The sequence below is a fragment of the Chelonia mydas genome, chromosome 6 (assembly GCF_015237465.2).
Source record: "Chelonia mydas isolate rCheMyd1 chromosome 6, rCheMyd1.pri.v2, whole genome shotgun sequence".
Classification (NCBI taxonomy): Eukaryota; Metazoa; Chordata; order Testudines; family Cheloniidae; genus Chelonia; species Chelonia mydas.
Window position 1 is genome coordinate 60,531,617 of NC_051246.2, and position 18,360 is coordinate 60,549,976.

At 39.1% G+C, this 18,360-nt stretch overlaps 1 protein-coding gene across 16 annotated transcripts in view; it reads right to left on the reverse strand.

Moving 5' to 3' along the window:
* The window catches only part of PHF21A (PHD finger protein 21A), a 239,400-nt gene extending 221,509 nt beyond the window's left edge, over window positions 1-17,891 (reverse strand). For 12 of the 16 annotated variants that reach the window (XM_037900141.2, XM_037900146.2, XM_043549985.1 and 9 more), the window contains exon 1: window positions 14,373-17,891. The gene's annotated coding sequence lies outside the window, so the exon portion shown is untranslated. Of the gene's footprint in view, window positions 1-13,644; window positions 13,704-14,372 lie in introns of those variants that run through there. The other 4 variants (XM_043549982.1, XM_043549984.1, XM_037900136.2 and 1 more) reach the window with 4 other exon arrangements.
* Window positions 17,892-18,360: the final 469 nt, after the last annotated feature.

Below are 18,360 nucleotides of genomic sequence, written 5' to 3' on the forward strand. Positions count from 1 at the left end.
ATGTAACTGCACCATTCTCTGAACTGAACTAAAGGAAGGCTGTGTTGGTTGTCCAAGTGTAGCTACGTTACCATTATCCTTATGTAAGGAACAGTACTTGATCATGCAATGAAAGATTGCATCATAATGCACTCATACAAGAGACCAGTTAAGGTTGTGCATGCAACCTTAATTTCTACATGTCCTAACTAGCTTATTAGCCTTAACTATAATGGGGCTGGTGCTTCCCTATGATCTATGTAACCTGAATGTTATTTGGTTCTTCGGTGTCAAATCCTACATTTAGTACTCCTTTCTTTGTGCACCAAACAACCTCCCTTTCCTCATTCAAATCCCTGCCTGAAAGCACATTTCACTCCCATGTCGTTCCAGTGATAACTCACCAAATATAAGTTAAAGAAAAAAAAAATCTGCAGGACTTCAAGAATGAACAACCATCCAATATATCTGTATGTCTGAACTGTAAAGTCTGTGTCTTATAAGACTATAAAGTCCTCTGGGGCAGGGACTGTTTGTTTGTACAGTAATACTCATTAACTACATAATAATTTGAGGATGTTCCTGTTCAGAAGGTAACCGTATTCAAGGCTATAAGAAACGACAGGAGGCAGAATTCTGCTGAATTAAGCAAAAAATCAAGGAGGCCTGTGTTCTAGTTCCAGGTCTGCAACTGATTTACTCTGATCTCAGCCCCTTAATCTATAACATGGGGATAATAATACTTAGCTGCCTACTTCCCTCACAGAATAAAATAATGGGCCACATTCTCAAGTGGTATAAATCAGACTAACTCAATTGACCTGAATGGAGCTAAGCCTATTTACATCAGCTGTCAGTCTGACCCAAACTTTGTAAAGTCTTTTGAAAATTATATATATAAGCCAACAAGGAACATCCTAAAGTTTTGTTATACTACTTTACTGTGCTCTCTGTACTCTCCTTCCCACCCCTATCCTCTAACTATTGCTCTCAAAATTACCAGACCCCATATGCCCACAAGCATACTTACCCACCTCAGTTTGGGCCTTCCCTCTACACTTTATCATCCCATCAACCCCAGATCTCCCTTCTACTATTCCTCCTTGGATGGACGTTAAGGAAGGTTTAGCTCTCTCCTCCCTCCATACAAGTAATTCATCCTTTTAATGCAGTATCTAGGATTGGATGGGGAAGGCATCAAAAGCTGGGGTGGCCACATTTATTGTGGACATACAGACTGGGAGTTCTGAGAGCATTAACTAGCTAGAAGGAGGGATTTAAGTAGAGTTACAAACACTAGAGTTAAAAACTGATCAGTCAGTCACACATCTTATTTGGAACCAGAAGTACACAATCAGGCAGCAGAGACCAAATATAAATAAAAAAGCAAATACTGTGTAATATTGTGTTAAATGTAAAACTACTAAAAAAAAAACAAAGGGAAAGTTTTTTTAAAATTGACAAAGTTAAGGAAACTGTTTCTGTGCTTGCTTTGTTTAAATTAAGACTGTTAAAAACAGCATTTTTCTTCTGCACAGTAAAGTTTCAAAGCTGTATTAAGTCAATGTTCAGTTGTAAACTTTTTGAAGAACCACCATAACATTTTGTTCAGTTACGAACAACCTTCATTCCCAAGGTGTTCATAATGGTAGTTCTACTGTAACTGTACAGTTATTAATGCAAATCTTTTTTCTGATGGCCATTAGCAGCCAATATGAACAGAGAGACTTTGCAAACTATAACATTATAAAATATGTAATGGGAACACTTATTCCAATCAGATAAGAAATTGTGTTAGTGTACAATTTTAGTTTGTGTATAGTGAAAATAAATGGAATTCACAGCCAGCATGCAAGACTGCTGTACAACTGAGGTAGATATGGACATTTTTATTGTTTATTATTCATATATGGACATTTTTATTGTTTATTATTCATATGGCACAAGTGTCCAAAATGCCACTTTCCAGTTGTGCAATTCCCTGCTCTCTGATTATTATAGATACTTCATTTGAACAGTCATTGTATGGTCATTTATGACTAAAATTATCATGCAGATCTCTCTGTTCTGAATGGCTGTTATAATCTCTTTATACAGATTGATTGACAAACTCAAATTTTCAAGTTCTGTGCTACCAATGATGTCACAGGAATCAGAAAAATTCCACATATTACATGAAAAAAAGAAAACTACCAAAAAGTTTTAACTGGACCAATTTCACTTCTAAAATGATGTTTATGAACCAAAAAAAAAAAACCAATCCCCCCCACACACACACACACACAAACCACTGAAATATTTAATTTCTTCCTTCCACCTCTTTCTTTGCATCTTTCACTCCCTACAGTTCAAGACTTTTCTCTTACATTGTTTATACTGGAAGAATATCAACCCCTCAAAATTCAGATTTATCATTACACATCAGGAAAAAAGTCACATAGGGGACTGGAAACTGCTGTGAAAGGGTCCCACAAAGAAAGCAAGGGCAAGCTCCCTCCCCACAATATAATAAGCTTTAGTCCCATAAAAAGTGACATGATTCTTACTGTCCACTGTTCCTAGAAACCCAAAGACGGAAGGGGCAACAGCGCAGAGGACGTGAACACAAAAGTTAATAATGGAACTGTCAGTGTACATTTTTTAATGGAATACTTAACCTTGTTAGAGAGGTGAGGGAAAGACAGCAAAGTGTATGGAGAATATCCATCTTCCATCTCTAACCTCTCCTGACCCTTGGTCCATCCCTTCCATGGCCACAGAGATGGATCCCTGAGTACTAACTTCTGCCAGGCTTGGGTGAAGACAGACAATGAAGTGCTACCTATCCAACAACATCTTGTGGCCATAAGCAGAGATCTGACAGATTGTCATCCCTTTGCTCATGCAAGGGATCACATGACCCTCAATTCTTAAAAACACTGAGACGACGTTACCCCTTATGTAGCATGCTGAAGTCACTAATTACGCCAGGGATATATCTGGCTTACTGTAAACAAAATAGAACATTTATTTTGGGGACAAAAATCCTGATGACCTCCGATGGGGAGAATGGGTAAAGGATTACAAAAGGGAAGGAAGAAGGGAAATTACAGGAGTTCAGAAACTGAAAAGAAAGGAAAATGCTTTAAAAAAAAAAAAAAAAAAAAAAAGAGACCCTTTTGGACCTTTCAACAGTTTGACAGCAAATTTAGTTTGTGTTTAACAGCTTCTCTCTTCATTTTCAATTTCAATATTAAATTTAAAATGTCAGTATAACAACTTCCTATTAACACAGTAACAGTCTTATCATGAGCTAATCAACTCTGAGGCCAAGAAGATACTGTTATTACCCCCTAAAAAGGAACCACCTTCAATTTAACATTTAAAGTAACTGTCCAACATGTCTATGATTTGATTGGCTACAATTGTATTTCAATATAACAATTACAGTACTCATAAGGTGCTTTTATCTTAAGCAACTACTCCAATAGTCTTTTTCTATAAAAATTCTATACCAGCAATCAGGCATTCATGAACGGCCTCTGTAACAACACGGCAAAAACTTCTCAAGTTTCAAGCTATGGCAAAATTGTTATATAAACAATAATGAGAAATATCTGAAGCAGGGAAAAGAGTTTTGTTTAATTTGAGTTTGAAGCTAATTGAAATCTGGTAAAACATGGCAATCAGCAGCCTTTAAAACTGAAACTTTAAGCTCTGATCCTGCAATGAGCTCCAGGTTGTCCTGCAATGAGCCCCCCTGCCCTCGAGTAGAGTCCTAGTGAAGTCAATAGAACTCAGTGGGATAAAAAATTTCCACCTACATAGAATTCACTTCAGGACTCAAGCTCTGGTGACCCAAAGGATAAGTACTGCATGGACAGAAGTAGTTCATTATTCTAACTCATTTCAGCCTTAATCTGCAGACATCCTCTCCATGGGATAAAGGGGGAGTTCTGTTTGCCAGATCCTTTAACTTTTGGTCTCTCTGAAGAGAATGCCAACAAGAAGGCCAATTAATACCAAATATGATGGTTAATTTGTAAGACAAAACAGGAACAGGACTGGTATCACCATCTCAATTCATAGAGACCAAACAGTCGTGAAATTGTAAGAAATTTGTTTATTATGGACTTAAACTGGATTCAAGTCAGTGAAAGGCTTCAATCATATCTCTCACTACCAGTCCCCTGAGCCCTCCAGGTTCCTTTTTTTTTTTTTTTTTTTTTTTTTTTTTAAAGTTACAGAAAGATACGTTTACAATGCTGTTAAAAACTGACCATTTACCCTCTCTTGCTGGTACAACAACTTTGAATACAGACTATATCAATGCTATAGCTTGGGCACAACAAGGACTAATTTCTAGCTACTTCTTTACTTTGGCCAATTAAAGCAAAAAACCCTTTAATAATATCATCTAGCACTTATATAGTGCTTTTTGTAAGTAGATCTCAAAGTGCTTTCCAAACGAGGTCAGTATCATTATCCTAGTTTTACAGAGGGGGAACTGAGACACAGTGAGATTAAGTGACTTAACTAAGGCCACCCAAAGGCCAATAGTAGAGACAGGAATAGAACGCAGGCCTCCTGAGTCCCATTCCAGTGCTCCATCCATTAGACCACATTGCCTAGTGAAGTTTGACTCTTACCCTTATGCACTAGGTCCAATTATATTTTTGTTAACAGGGTGAAACTCTGGCCCCACTGAAGTCAATGGCAAAGCTTCCATTGACTTCATTGGGGCCAGGATTTCACTCCATGTCATGACACATGTATCCAACCCTGTTACAATACAAGATACGCTTACAGAGCAGCTTTTTTCACAACACAACTCTGTGTCACGTACGCCTGTACATCCACACTTACCACACTCTCTAACAGTATTTTTATCAGTGAATTCTGGGTAAACAGGACATCTATCACATACTACCTCAGCAGGTTTAGAGTCCTTGGAAGAGACACCCATAGAGCAGCACCAGCAATATGTTCGGCAATGCCATCTGAGATGTCCTACCACACAAAGAGCTAGGAAAGAGGTCCAGTCTACCCAGATGCACAGGTACAATTAGGGGGTTCACCCTTACAGCACAACAATGGTCATCTTCCTGTAACCAGGTCATTGCACTATCTTACAGAGCAGGCTTCTGGCAAGGGTGACACATGGTTAGCTGACACAGCTACTAACAGAGTATTAACTATGTTGTGTGTGGATATAGAACATATTTAGAGAAAGCTATGACTAACTAGTTATGCATATGTACAAGGCATTATTTAAACAAATTTCTATATTAATTTCCTTTTTTGCAGATGAGTTTTAAAGACAACCACCAGAAATAAAATGCTTAATATACACAATACACCAGCTCTGAAAAAATAAACTTCATGCCTCAAAAGGAGCTAATTACCATCTAAATATTTAAAATATTTTGAAATGCATATGATGGGTAGAAGAGAGAGTTACTATTTTGATAACTGTTATGCAAACATATATTGAAATAATGTGTACTGCGGATAAAATTCCCTCTCAGATCTTCATAGGAAAGCTCCAACATTCCGCACAGGTATAAGGAGAGCATACAGACAACTAGATGTGCTCCGTGAGCCAGAGAAAATTATTTTACCATAAGGACCTGTATGCAAACTAATTACTGCATATGCCCAGAAGCCACTTTCCAAGATTAAACATCTAAGGCCCCCATCCAGAAAAAACTTACACATGCCGAAGTTTAAGTATGTGAGTTTTCTTACTGATTTCAATAGGACTACTCACATGTTTAAGTCAAGTACATATATAAGGTTTTGCAGGATTGGTGCATTAAATATTTAAATTTATTTCTTCAACCACTGATTTCAGATTTTTTGCTCTTGTATAACTTCACAACTACTTTGATTTTTAAAATAAACCACTAAGAAAAAGTTAATTACGTAACAAAAAGGTGTTCTCTCTAAATACTTGTTTAGAGAGTTAAAACTGTTTACTTACTTAAAGCAAAAATTTAGGACACTTATAAATTAAATTTCTATATCAAATTTGGTGTGCAAGATCTTGGACAAGGAACAAATTTATCTATGGTTTAACTCCACTGAAGCCTATCAAGGTATGCAAGGGATTAAATTGGCCCAATATATTTGTAAGGGTTAAAAATTAATTAAAAGTGATTCTATAGTCCTTATTCAGGCAAGACATCCACTGACTTCAATGGGAACTCTCCCTATGTTAGGGAATGATAAGCAATGCTCAAAGACACTTGAAATCAAAATATCTGAACGTAATTTAATTCTTCTCTTACCTGCCAAAACCTGAATTCAGGGTTCTGTGTTTCCCTGGTAACAGCTAATGACATCACTAACCCTAAAGCAGTGAAAGGAAGGCACTTCTCTGCTCCAGAGGTTAGTTATGGTATCACTGGACCTCAATAAACACCGAACACTGAAGTCATATCTTGGCAGGCAAAAAGCCTTTCGTTCTACTCATCTTTAACTATAGCAGTACAAGCGACACAGCTACAATGCTTTAATTTAGAAGAAGGAAACAATATTGGTAGCAGATGAGTAAAGACTTTTGGTGCCAAATGTTAAACATCCATAACATTAGAATTACTCTGAAACATGTAAAAAACTCTCAAGAATCACAATTAGTATCCTTTACAATCACAAATCAAGTAGTATATTAGTTCACTTAATTACATAATTATTCTGCATGCAGAAAGAAGTATTCCAACAACTACTGTTCTCCAAACAAACTACTCAACTGGAGGTTACAAGGAACTTGTAAATAAAGAATATTTCCTCTGCATAATATGAACATCAAGGATTTCCAAACTGCTCAACTAAGGGCCACTTAAGCAGCTTGCTGGGAGCCTGAGGACCATATCTAGTTTACATAAAGTATAGCAGTGTTCACAAGCCATTACCATGAATATGAAAGTTTGGCTCATGAAAACTACAGATCCCAGCATGCAATGGTTCATCTTTATCTAGCAGGCTGCTTTAAATAAAAATAAAGCTCTGTATACCGGGACCTGTAGCCTCCATGATAAGCCGCATTCTTATTTAAGATGAGGTCAGATGTAGACTATAATACATATCTCCAGGGGCCATATTTTGACCATCTCATTTTACAGCATCATATATACATACCACACCGAGATCCCAAAGTACATTACACGAAAGTCAACATTATTCATTATATTAATCAAATTTAAGATGAACACAGACTTCAACAACAACAACATCTCTAAACTCACTAGTAACTCAAAAAAAGCAGTAACTGTCTAGATTAAAATCTATAGAAAAGGTTCTGGCTTGCATACATTATTTTTTTAAACAACTTGTATTTTTATCAGGACTGTTACATTCAATAATATTAGAGAAGGTTTTCAAACAACACTTTTGATTTTCACTGGGAAAAGTATTTTTGTGAGGGGAGTATTTCCCTTGCCTACTACTTATTATTTGGAAATATATTACCCTTTTCCTCGATCACCAAAATGCACTGAAGCAGCAGCTTGCCCTTTCTCTAAAAAGGGAGTTGAGCTTAGCTGAAAATTAAATGGCTGTATTTAAGTATAGGCCTCTGAAAACATACACCGTATTCCAGTTCAATAGAGGGAAGGCCAGCTCCCCCTACCAGCCTGTTCTAAGAAGGCTTTATCATGGAAGGAAAATCATACTGTGTTCCAAGCCCATAAGTTATTATTTTGAGCTCTGAATTAAGATTATATATCACACACACACAGACAGACACACACACACACACACCCCCAAAACTAGTGAAAAATGCAAGTACAGTCTGTACTAAGAGGCTCAGCACAGTTCTTGCATTTCCAGGCAGCCAGGCATTATCAGCACCTCCACAAACATGCAGCAGAGAAAGGGCCAAGAGATTCTAGAACATGAGAGAGACAGGCAATGGCACATTGCAACAAACAGACTGGCAATGCTGTTTAAGTCACCTGAAAGACATTCTACTGCACTTCCCCACATAGGCAACAGGCTACAAAAACAACTAAAGGCTTCGTCAATACAGCAATAATACTGTCCACAAGGCCAAAGACAGCTGTTGCCATGGTTACTATCAGCCAGTTTATCAGAAAATTATTATTACTTAGAAGTTTTGGTTAAAAGAGTTTAAAGCTCTGATAATTAACTAAAGAAATAAACTACTATTTTGTTTGCATTTACACTACTTTAGAGCTGCACATGGTTAACAATACTTGTATCCCCAGCGGGAAGTGGGGCAGGAATCAGTGCCTTTCTGCTGTTCCTTCTTCCCTTCAAGTCCTGAGAGTTTGTATTCTGGATGCAGTCAAAACAAGAACAAAAGCCATCTTTTGGCTCTTGCGTTAGAGTTCTCTTTCACAGCCCTATAGAGTCCAAACATAGATTAGCTCATCATAGTACTAGTCTCCAACCTGTTAGACCCTATCCTCTTCCTCACACTGTTTTAACCATTCAGGCATCTGATAGTCCCCCATGAAAAAATATGCAACACCAGCTAAGGTTTTCAGAGCACATTCCTAATTACATGATGAGGAGAACAGCTTAAGAGCGCTTTCTCACTAAAAGAAGTTGGTCCAATAAAAGATATTACCTCACTCACCTTGTCCTTTTAAGGCATATTCAATGCCAATTTTATAGTGAATGAACTTGGTAATGTGGCCTTTTATCCCTAAAGCACAGTAGTGTGGAAATGTAAAATTATTCAGGGAAAAAAAGGTGCTATTTTAAGAAATAATAATTTAAAATAAAATGTATGCCTATAATAAACTCACAAACAGAAATACACTCCTGACACACCAGCTGATTTTTTTTAAGAGAGCATCTATGTAAGAGTTTGAGAGAGAGTGGTTAATTTTTAAGTTACATGATCCAGTTTTTTGAGAAACACAGCCTCCACATATTACTTCTGACTAAAGAGTGGGTGTTTGCAATAGCAGATGAGAGGAAAAAAAAAAAAGTCTGAATGCAGAGGCTCTGGAATAGGTCAAGACATCAGGGTGTGGAGCTTCTAGGCAGAGATTACCACTGCTGTAGAGATTATAAACTCTGCAAGGGACCGTGCACTGGTTTGCATTAATATTAACAAATATAGAAACCAATACATCCTTGCTTTTGAAGCCTATAATGAACCATGTGTCACAGAACCATTTTTACTAAAAACGTTTAAAAACATAGAAATTTCAAGACTAAAAATGTCGTTAAAGCTTTAAGTGTGACAATTTAAGGGGGACTATATGGGACCTAAAAGAGCTTTATACAGTTTTAAAACATAATTTGAAGGCCATAAAATTCTAGAGTTAAGGATACAAGTTCAACTCAAACTGTTGTCAATTTTAAAAACAAATAAATTAGTAGCTGATTCAGCTCCTGTCCCAAGTCTCCTTGCCAATTGTTATTGTAGTACTAACATATTCTAGTATTTTAAGATATTTTTCTCTCCATTGTTGCCGTGTCAAAAACTCACACAGACAAAAGGTGAAACCAAATATACAAAGTGTTGTCAAATGTACAAAGAAAAAAAACAAAGAATAAAATAGTTATAATAATCTATTACAAGTAACAATGGTAGGTAAAAAGAATCACATAGAAGAGACTTTTAAATTGGTGGAGTCCTTATAACATGACAAAATAAAAAGATTAGGGAAAAGAAAGAAATGTAAAAGTACTCCTAATATCCTCCATCCAAAATTAGGCCCATTTTCTACAGGCACAATCTGTACCTTCATAATTGACACGAGCCAAATACCTCCTCTACACCAGACCAAACTTGACATTAATCTTTTCACCACCTTTTACATGTAAGACATGTACAAAAACTATCTTCCAGTCCACCCTCCATTAACAAGTATTAACAAGACAGGACACAAACATCTTGCCTGTTGTAGTCAATACACACAAGAACCTGAACCACACTTGTTCCACCTTCTCAAATTATGGTTTGATCCTACAAACTTTTGTATAAGTAGAACGTATTAGCACAAACCCTGAGCCTAGTTTCTGGCACAAGTAACTTGGTGGGACAATCAGAACATGCACAGGGGCAGGAATCTTCCTTCCAGACCTTAAGAGTGGTAGAACTAGCCTCAGTAGATCCTTACACTGCCCCATGTGGGGGTAGGGGAAGACAAGATGCATATAATGATAGATCTTCTTGCATTTTCCCTCCTATATCAGGGCCTCTCCTCCTGCATGGTCAGGCTCAGGGAATGCCCCTCTGCACAGTGGAACTGCACCAGCTCCCTCTTCTACGGTGACTCCACACCTACAGAAAGAGAGACTAGATATGCCCCATGTCAGTAGAACTATTTGTACAAGTAAAGGTTTGCATGGTAAAACCCACAGTACCCTCATGCCTGGCACAGAAAAAATTTAAAAACAAGGTTAGCCTCTTTCCATCCACAGCTGTTTGACTCTATGGGTTCAGACATCTTAAAAAATTATATATCCTTACAGCATTATAGTCGGTTTGCCTTGACACTTAAGTCATGGTGGAAATAGTTAAAGATGGCGTCCACCTCTTAAATTCTGTAAAGAAGCTTTCGTCCATAGTCTGTGGCCATACCAAGTTGTAGAAAGTTTTAAAAGATATCTAATTATAGACATGTGCATGAAGATACACAGAACAACAGGGCACCAGGGCAGTTTATCTAATATGCAGTGCCCAAAACATACTAAATAAGATACCCCACAGAGTCCCTGTAAATGTTAAGATTTATGTAAGATTTAACCAGAAATAGTAAACAAATTCCAATGATATTAATTCATTTCATTCAAGTAAAGTTATCCAGAAAACAAAGCACACCTAACACTCTGGAACAGTTAAATAGCTCCAATATTTTCATATTTAAGGACAGTTACTTCCCTATAAAACAAACTGCATGAACAATTACAATGACGACATATCTTCACTATTAGAACTTTCCTACAGTATACAGAACAACAAAACCTCCAAGGGCCCAATTAAAACAAAGTTTATATTTTTAAAACAAGAAACTGATCTGTTTTGTGCATATCCAATCAGTTCAATACTCTGCAAAAAAAAGTTTACAATTTCTATTTTCAAAACTTCTCAGTATATCACCCCCAAAATAGGAATATAGAGAGAGGATAAGAAACACCCAGGCCCTGTACTATGAATAGAAATGTAAGTTCAACACTAAGGGGCGGGGGATACACTTTAAAAATCCTACATTAAAACTTTGACTTAATGTCAAAGTTGGATATCCAAAACTGAACATACAAATATTAAAAAAAAAAAAAAACACCCCACAACTGTAAAATCCATGACTTCCTACAACTCCTCTCCAAAAATTTTAAAAATAAAATGCTTTTATGTTTTCACTTCCAAAAGGAAAGAAAGTGAATACCAGCAACCCAGCAGACTTCTGCACCCTTATAAAAACAAACTGGCAAGAGTAGCCCAGTCCAGGATGCATAAATAACCCTACATGCACAAGGGAAAGAAAACAAAACCAGAAGAAAACACTTCAAATATTAACCTTCCAATGGGTAATTATTCACAGACAATAATAAAAATACTTTTTGAATTATGAAAAATACCTTGAGAGGCTCCCTTTAATTATGTATCAGTACACCAGGTTTGCTACTTCTTAATTGAAACTCAATAACCCAAATTTGGGAGTAAAATCAGATCCTTCATTGCCCAGATCAGTAGAGCTCGAGTATATTCCAGGTATGATGTAGATTTCCAGCTGCTGGTGGGCATTTGCAGCACAAGCACCTCCTGCTGGACAATACCTTACAAAGATTTGCTTATACAAAAAGAGAACCTCAAAGGTGACAAAAGGAGAGGATATCTTTAACTTTCCAATCATGTAAGAGGATTGCTTAACATCCCTGCTATCAGTTGCTCAAACTCCTAAAAGATATAAGCCCACACACACAAGAATCTAATTTTTTCAATCTCAATAAGACAAAGTTTAAAGTGAAAAACAATTTTAAGGGAAAAAATTTTTAGAACTATCACAATATTTACTAAACTACAAAATTCTTTACTTCAGGAAAACTAGTAATTTCATTCAGCAATCAAAGAGTTTCCCAGTTTTTTTTTTTTTTTAAAGTGATATTTCTACTAAAATGTGGATGAATAACTACTTTAACTAGTATGGATTTATAAAACACTAGTTGTGCTGTGAGTGAAGTTTTTGGTTGGTTGGTTGGTTGGAGACCTTGCTCTTAAATACTAATCAAATAAATACACAGTAGTATATTAATGTTGGACATAGTTACCAACTCTCAGGACTTTTCACGTTTTACCTAAAACAGACCTTTCAAAAGTTTATAGGTTGGATGGGGGAGGGGGCGGTTTGTGTTTTGTATTATATCTTTACAGGAACACTGGCAAGTAGGTTAAGGCACAAAACTTAAAAACAATTGAAGCTTTTATTAAGCTTCTATAAAACCTATTACCATTTTTCTTCAATTAATTTTTATGACAACTAAGTTTATTTTGATATTTAAACATTCCCCTAAAATACAGAAAACCCAAACAGCACCAGCTTTGGGTTAGAGAATGAAGAAATCTCAAATATGAAACTTACTACAATCAAAAGTGAAACTAACGAATAGTTTTCATTGTCAAAGTTGAGTGAAAGGCAAAAAGCAAACCTACATTTTAAATAGCAGAAAGCACATTAGACACTTAAAATTCCAAGATATTAATAAAAGTGCCCCATTAATATAAGCATATGGGGTAACTGCCCTTTAGTTTTCCTTCTGAAACCAAGGTAATACATGTTTAATGTGATGATAAATTCATTCTAATAAAGAATGAACTTAGGCTGAGAAAATTCTCACACTCATCCAACTAACCAGTGTGCAAATGTAGCTATGTCACTCTCTATTAAAATGTTAAGATTGCAGGGCACAAGTTGCCCATATCAGATTTTTCCCTCACTCAGACCTACTGTACACAACATGACAATTACTGTCCCCAATAGGATTTTTTTTTTAAACCCAGTCACTACTGTGATAAAAAAAGAAAAAGTTCATGTCAAGTTCAGTGCTTGGGCCTAAACAAGCATCAAATAAAAGAACCTCTCATCTACAATTATAAATGGATAAAACTTGCAGGGGAGCACCATCACTTCAAATAAAAAAGTGGGGACATACTGAACACTCTACTTTGATATCTAAACAAAGAATATTCTAGCATGTGACTGAACTGTGATGACATTTACAAACCAAGGAAAACAAAAACCACCACTGCACTAGCAATCATGCCCCATTAAAAGAATTTGGAACTTGGAAATTACTCTGTTCAAGCATATTTGTACCCTAACCAGTGCATATTCATTTTGTGACACTCAAGTGAGTAGAAGTTGAATAAAGGACTCCATGTGTGGATCCAATATAAATTCATCTAAAAATCTAACAGTGCAGTCCTGCAAGCACCCACCACGCTGCAAATGTGGTCAGAGAAAAAGAAATCCTATCAACAGTGAAGCTCAGAATAATAAAGAAGCAAACAGAAAAAGAAGCGGTGAGAGGAGCGTGCACAACGGGACTAGACCAAATGGCAGAGTCCCACACACAGCCCCACTCCTCCTACACAGAGAGAGAGAGAGAAATGGAAGAGAAAAGGTACATGTCTCTAATCATCGCAAATATGTGCCAAAGTAGGAGTGTGAAATCCCAGAGGTGTCCTTCCACTGAGCTTTGTACCTGTGCAAGAAGGGCAGACCCAGAACGAGGGGGGCAGGAGATGCTTCTGAATTACAACTTGCAGAAACGGAATTTTCCCAGTGCTGCTCTGGCCACAAAGGCAAATTAAAGCAAAAAAAAAAACAAAAAAAACACAACCCTGCAATAGCAGCTTTACTACAAATTCTCAATAATCAAAGCAGCATCGTTTTAAAGATAATAATAAAACTTCCCTCTCAGCATCACAGGGAACAAATCAAACCAACAGCAAAGGGCCTGGAAATAATCATTCTGAAGAAAACCAGAGAGGAGGGGATAAACCTCCCTCCCCCACCCCATCCCCAGTGCAATGTGTCATCTCCTTCCCCCTGCTCCTCACCACAACCCCAATGTGTCGCCCACCTCCATCTCTCGCTCCCCCTCCTCAGAAACTTATTTCAGTGCATGCAGGGGCGGGAGAAAGGACATGACCCCCTAGGGCTCTATCCCCTTGGGGGTCGGAGGCCTGGGATGGGGGGGTTACACTAAGTTGTTGCTCCTTAGCTCCAAGTTGGCTGAAGCGTCCTATGTAGACTGCTCCTCCCCCCCCCCCCCACCCCAGCTATCCTCCTCCACCCTCCCCCAACCAACTCCCTGAGACACAGACAGAAAAGCACGGGGGAGGCGAGGGATAGAGCTACTCATAGAAGAGAGCAGAAGGAGAGAATAGGGAGGAGGAGGAGGAGAATCCAAAAGGTGGGATACTACACCCTGCTGGTGGTGCTGCTGCTGGTGGCTGGCTGGGGTCCCCCTGGCAGGACCTCTCTCTGAGGGGGAGGGCTCTTCTTCATAGGGGGAAGGTGCTGCGGCTCCTCTGGGCCTCCCTGTCCCCCTCTTCTGGGCTCCTCTCTCTCCTCCTCTCACTTTCTTTAATCTAAGCTGGGAGTGGAAGATGGTAGGTTGCTCCCTTCTCCTCCTCCTCTTCTCTCTCTCCTCTGGGAGGTCCTTTTCCTTCCCCCTCTCCCCAGGGGGCTCCGCCTGCCGGGGGGAGCAGGGGGCGGACGGGAAGAAAGGAACGAAGCAGAAGAGGCGCAGGAGAAGAGAAACTGTGACACAAAAACAAGCCGAGAAGCTGAACTCTTCTTCAATCCCATTCACCCGGCCCGGCCGCAGCACCCGCTCGCCGGGATCACTCCGCCGCCGGCCTCCCTGCCTGCCTGGGGCGCGCGCCCGAGCTGCCGCTGCGCGCGCCCGACACGCTCTCTCACAGCTACTCCGGCTCTGAAGCGGGGAAGGGGAGGAGGAGGAGGAGACGGGGGAGGAAACAGAGATTGGGGGCGAGGCGAGTTCCCACCTCCCTGGACCCCATGCCGCCTCCCGGGGAGTGAGGAAGGAGAGGTCGCCAGCCTCCGCCGGGGGGGGAGGGAGGGTTCGCTGGCTCCTCCTGAGGGGACTACTTGACGTGTTGGTGCGGCGAATTTATTTCCCTTTGCCTAAGGAACGGGCTGTGCGACGGCTCCCATTGCCTAGGGAAAAAACCCGGATGTAAAGTGAGTGAAACTAAAGTAGAGTGAAGTAGGGCACCAAACTCTAGTGGAGCAGCAGCGGGGGAGGGAGGGAGCATGCACCGGGGCAGGCAGCAGCAGGAGAGCAGCACAAGCATCCTCACCCCAATGCGCAAGGGGTTCTGCGTAGGAAAGCCGATGCACCAAGACAAGGGGAGAAATATAAGCATCCTCACCCAATGCAAAGGATTCTGCACAGGAAGCTGATGCACCAGGGCACTAGCAGAAGCACAAGCATCCTCACCCCCAATGCAAGGGATTCTACACAGGAAGTTGATGCACCATGGCAGGAGGAGAAACATAAATACTCACCCCAATGCAAGGGGCTTTACACAGGCAGTTGATGCACTAAGGCAGCAGCAACAACACAACCATCTTCACCCTACTGTAAAGGATTTTGCATAGGAAATCGATACAGGGCAACAGGAAAAAACAAGAATCATCACCCCAATGCATGGGGCTTTGCACAGGAAGTTGATGCAACAGGGCAGCAGGAGAAACACAAGAATAATCACCCCCAGTGCAAAGGGCTCTGCACAGGAAGCTGATGCATCAGGGAAAAAGAAGACAAGGAGAAACACCAGCATTTTCATCCCAATTCAAGGGGTAATGCACCAAGGCAGGAGGAAGAAAGGACAAATTCATACATCCTTATTCCCAAAGCAAATTATAACCTCCCAGGAGCAACCATCCTCCTTCCACAACAAACTGCTAGCTCTTTGCCATATTATTTTTAGAATTAGTAGAGACATTTACTTAGGATGCAGGGAGGATTTCATTGCTTCTTCACTGCTGCTCTTCTCTTTCCCCTTAATGCACTTCTTTTTGTTTTTCTAAGTTATTTATTTATTTTCTATTCTTTCTGAGTGATGCTGCCATTTGGTTTCATGCTTTGTTGAGTAACAGAAAACAGCAGTAATATATAAACTACTGTTTTTCAAAAATAGTGGAAAGCTAAAATTTCAGGAGAAATCAAAACAGGCAAAGTTAGTTCTATTAATGTTGTAATAAGAGTTATATGTGAGACAACTAAGGAAGGAATTTGGGAAATGAGGAGGGTTTTTAATAGCAATATAATCAAAATATAAAGAAATGTAATTCTGTTTATACATCCAAAGCATTTAATGCGTATATTTAAAATAAGTATGAAGAGGGGCAGAGAAAATCTTTTTGTTCTGTTTGTACAGCACCTAGCACAATAGGGCCCAAATCCATAACTAGGTCTCTTAGGTGTCACAAGAATACAAAGAATAATCATTTGCTTGTAGAGTATTAGTCTTTATGCATATAATTTATAATATATTAACACAGATAACACATACCTTTCTCACATGTATCTGTGGACTGTAAAACGATAATGTGTTTCTCAAAAACATTTTGGCCTTACCTTGCCCATCTGAGTCATCACTGCTGAATCAGTGGGACTGTTCATTTGCTAAACACTACAGGATTCTCAGAAATGTTTACAGAAAGTCAATTTTTAGTTTTCAGAGTAGCAGCCATGTTAGTCTGTATCCGTAAAAAGAAAAGGAGTACTTGTGGCACCTTAGAGACTAAAATTTATTAGAGCATAAGCTTTCGTGAGCTACAGCTCACTTCATCGGATGTAATTCAAAAGTGGTTTTATTTTTTAAGCAGTGGCCATGTTGTCTTATTTATTTAACATTGTCACAATTTGTGAAAAAAGTAAGTGTGTGTATAATCTCTACAGATATTTCAGGAAGCCAGGATGAACTCATTATTATGTTGTGAAACTAAATCCATAAAGCAGTCATGATGAGTAACTCAGGGACCCATTGTAATTGGGTAGTAATATACAATTTTATCACCTCGAGAATTCTTATGTGTTCAAAGTGAGTGGGGATTTACCAGAATGCTTACTATCAGAACTGTCTAAAAAAAATTGGGCTACCATGGTATTGTTTATTTAATTAACTGCTAATTTTCCAGTGCTTTTCAGTCAGTTTCTGGTGTTGCCAACTAATGATTTAATCATGAGTCTCGCGACATTTCTTAAAGCCCTCGCTTCTCAAGTTATGTGATGATGAGAGAATATCAGCTTTTGTTTATTTTTAAATATGTTTCTAGCCTGTGGGGTTGTGGATACAAGCTGGAACACCTAACCTTAACCTAAAGGCTCAAACAGTAGGCAAATAAAAAGACGCCCAATTTTTTAAAATCATGTGATTTTGAGGGGTCTTCTCATGATTTTTGAATGGTTGGGGTTGGCAATACTAAAAGATAATTACACTGGGAGGGGGATCGATCTAAGTTACGCAACTTCAGCTACGTGAATAACGTAGCTGAAGTTGACGTACTTAGATCGACTTACCGTGGTGTCTCCACCGGGGTGAGTCGACTGCTGCTGCTCCCCCTTCGACTCTGCCTGCACCTCTCGCAGCGCTGGAGTACAGGAGTCAATGGGAGAGCGCTCGGGAGTCGATTTATCGCGTCTAGAGTGGACGCAATAAATCGATCCCCGTTGGATCGATTGCTGCCCACCGATCTGGCGGGTAGTGAAGACATACCTATAGAACATACCAAGCAGTGTTTTGTTGGTTTACAGTGGATATTGGCATTGCTTGGATGTCTTGAGAATCAACAGGTGAAGCCAAATGCTTTTAACTGCCACAAACGTCTTGATAGCCATTGCAGTATATGACCTAGATTATTATATAGTGACTGGAACTTATTAATTGTATAATATCTTTATTAAACTCTGTCCATTTTAAAGAAATATTTGTATTTTACTTTATACACTTCTCTCTTCAGTTTATGCTGTCTATAACAAACAAATACAGCACCTAACATTCAGATGGGTTGACCATATTGGAATCTGCTCTTAACCTCTCTTAAATTCAGCTATCTCAATTTACTTGGCCTGGGCGGGGACTTTTAAAGGGGCATAAGGTATGATCTACACCTAAAACTTAGGTCAACCTAGGTGTGTTGCTCAGGGGTGTGAAGAATTCACACCACTCAGAGATGTAGTTAAGGTGAGCTAAGCCCCAGCATAGACACTGCTAGGTCAGTGGAAAAATTCTGTCAACCTAGCTGCTGCCTCTTGGAGTGGTGGATTAAGTACAGCAACAGAAAAACCCCTTCCATCGCTCTCACAAGTGTCTATACTATGGCACTACAGAGGCATAGCTGTAGAGTAGTTACCTAACACTCAGTGACTTGCATTGACATC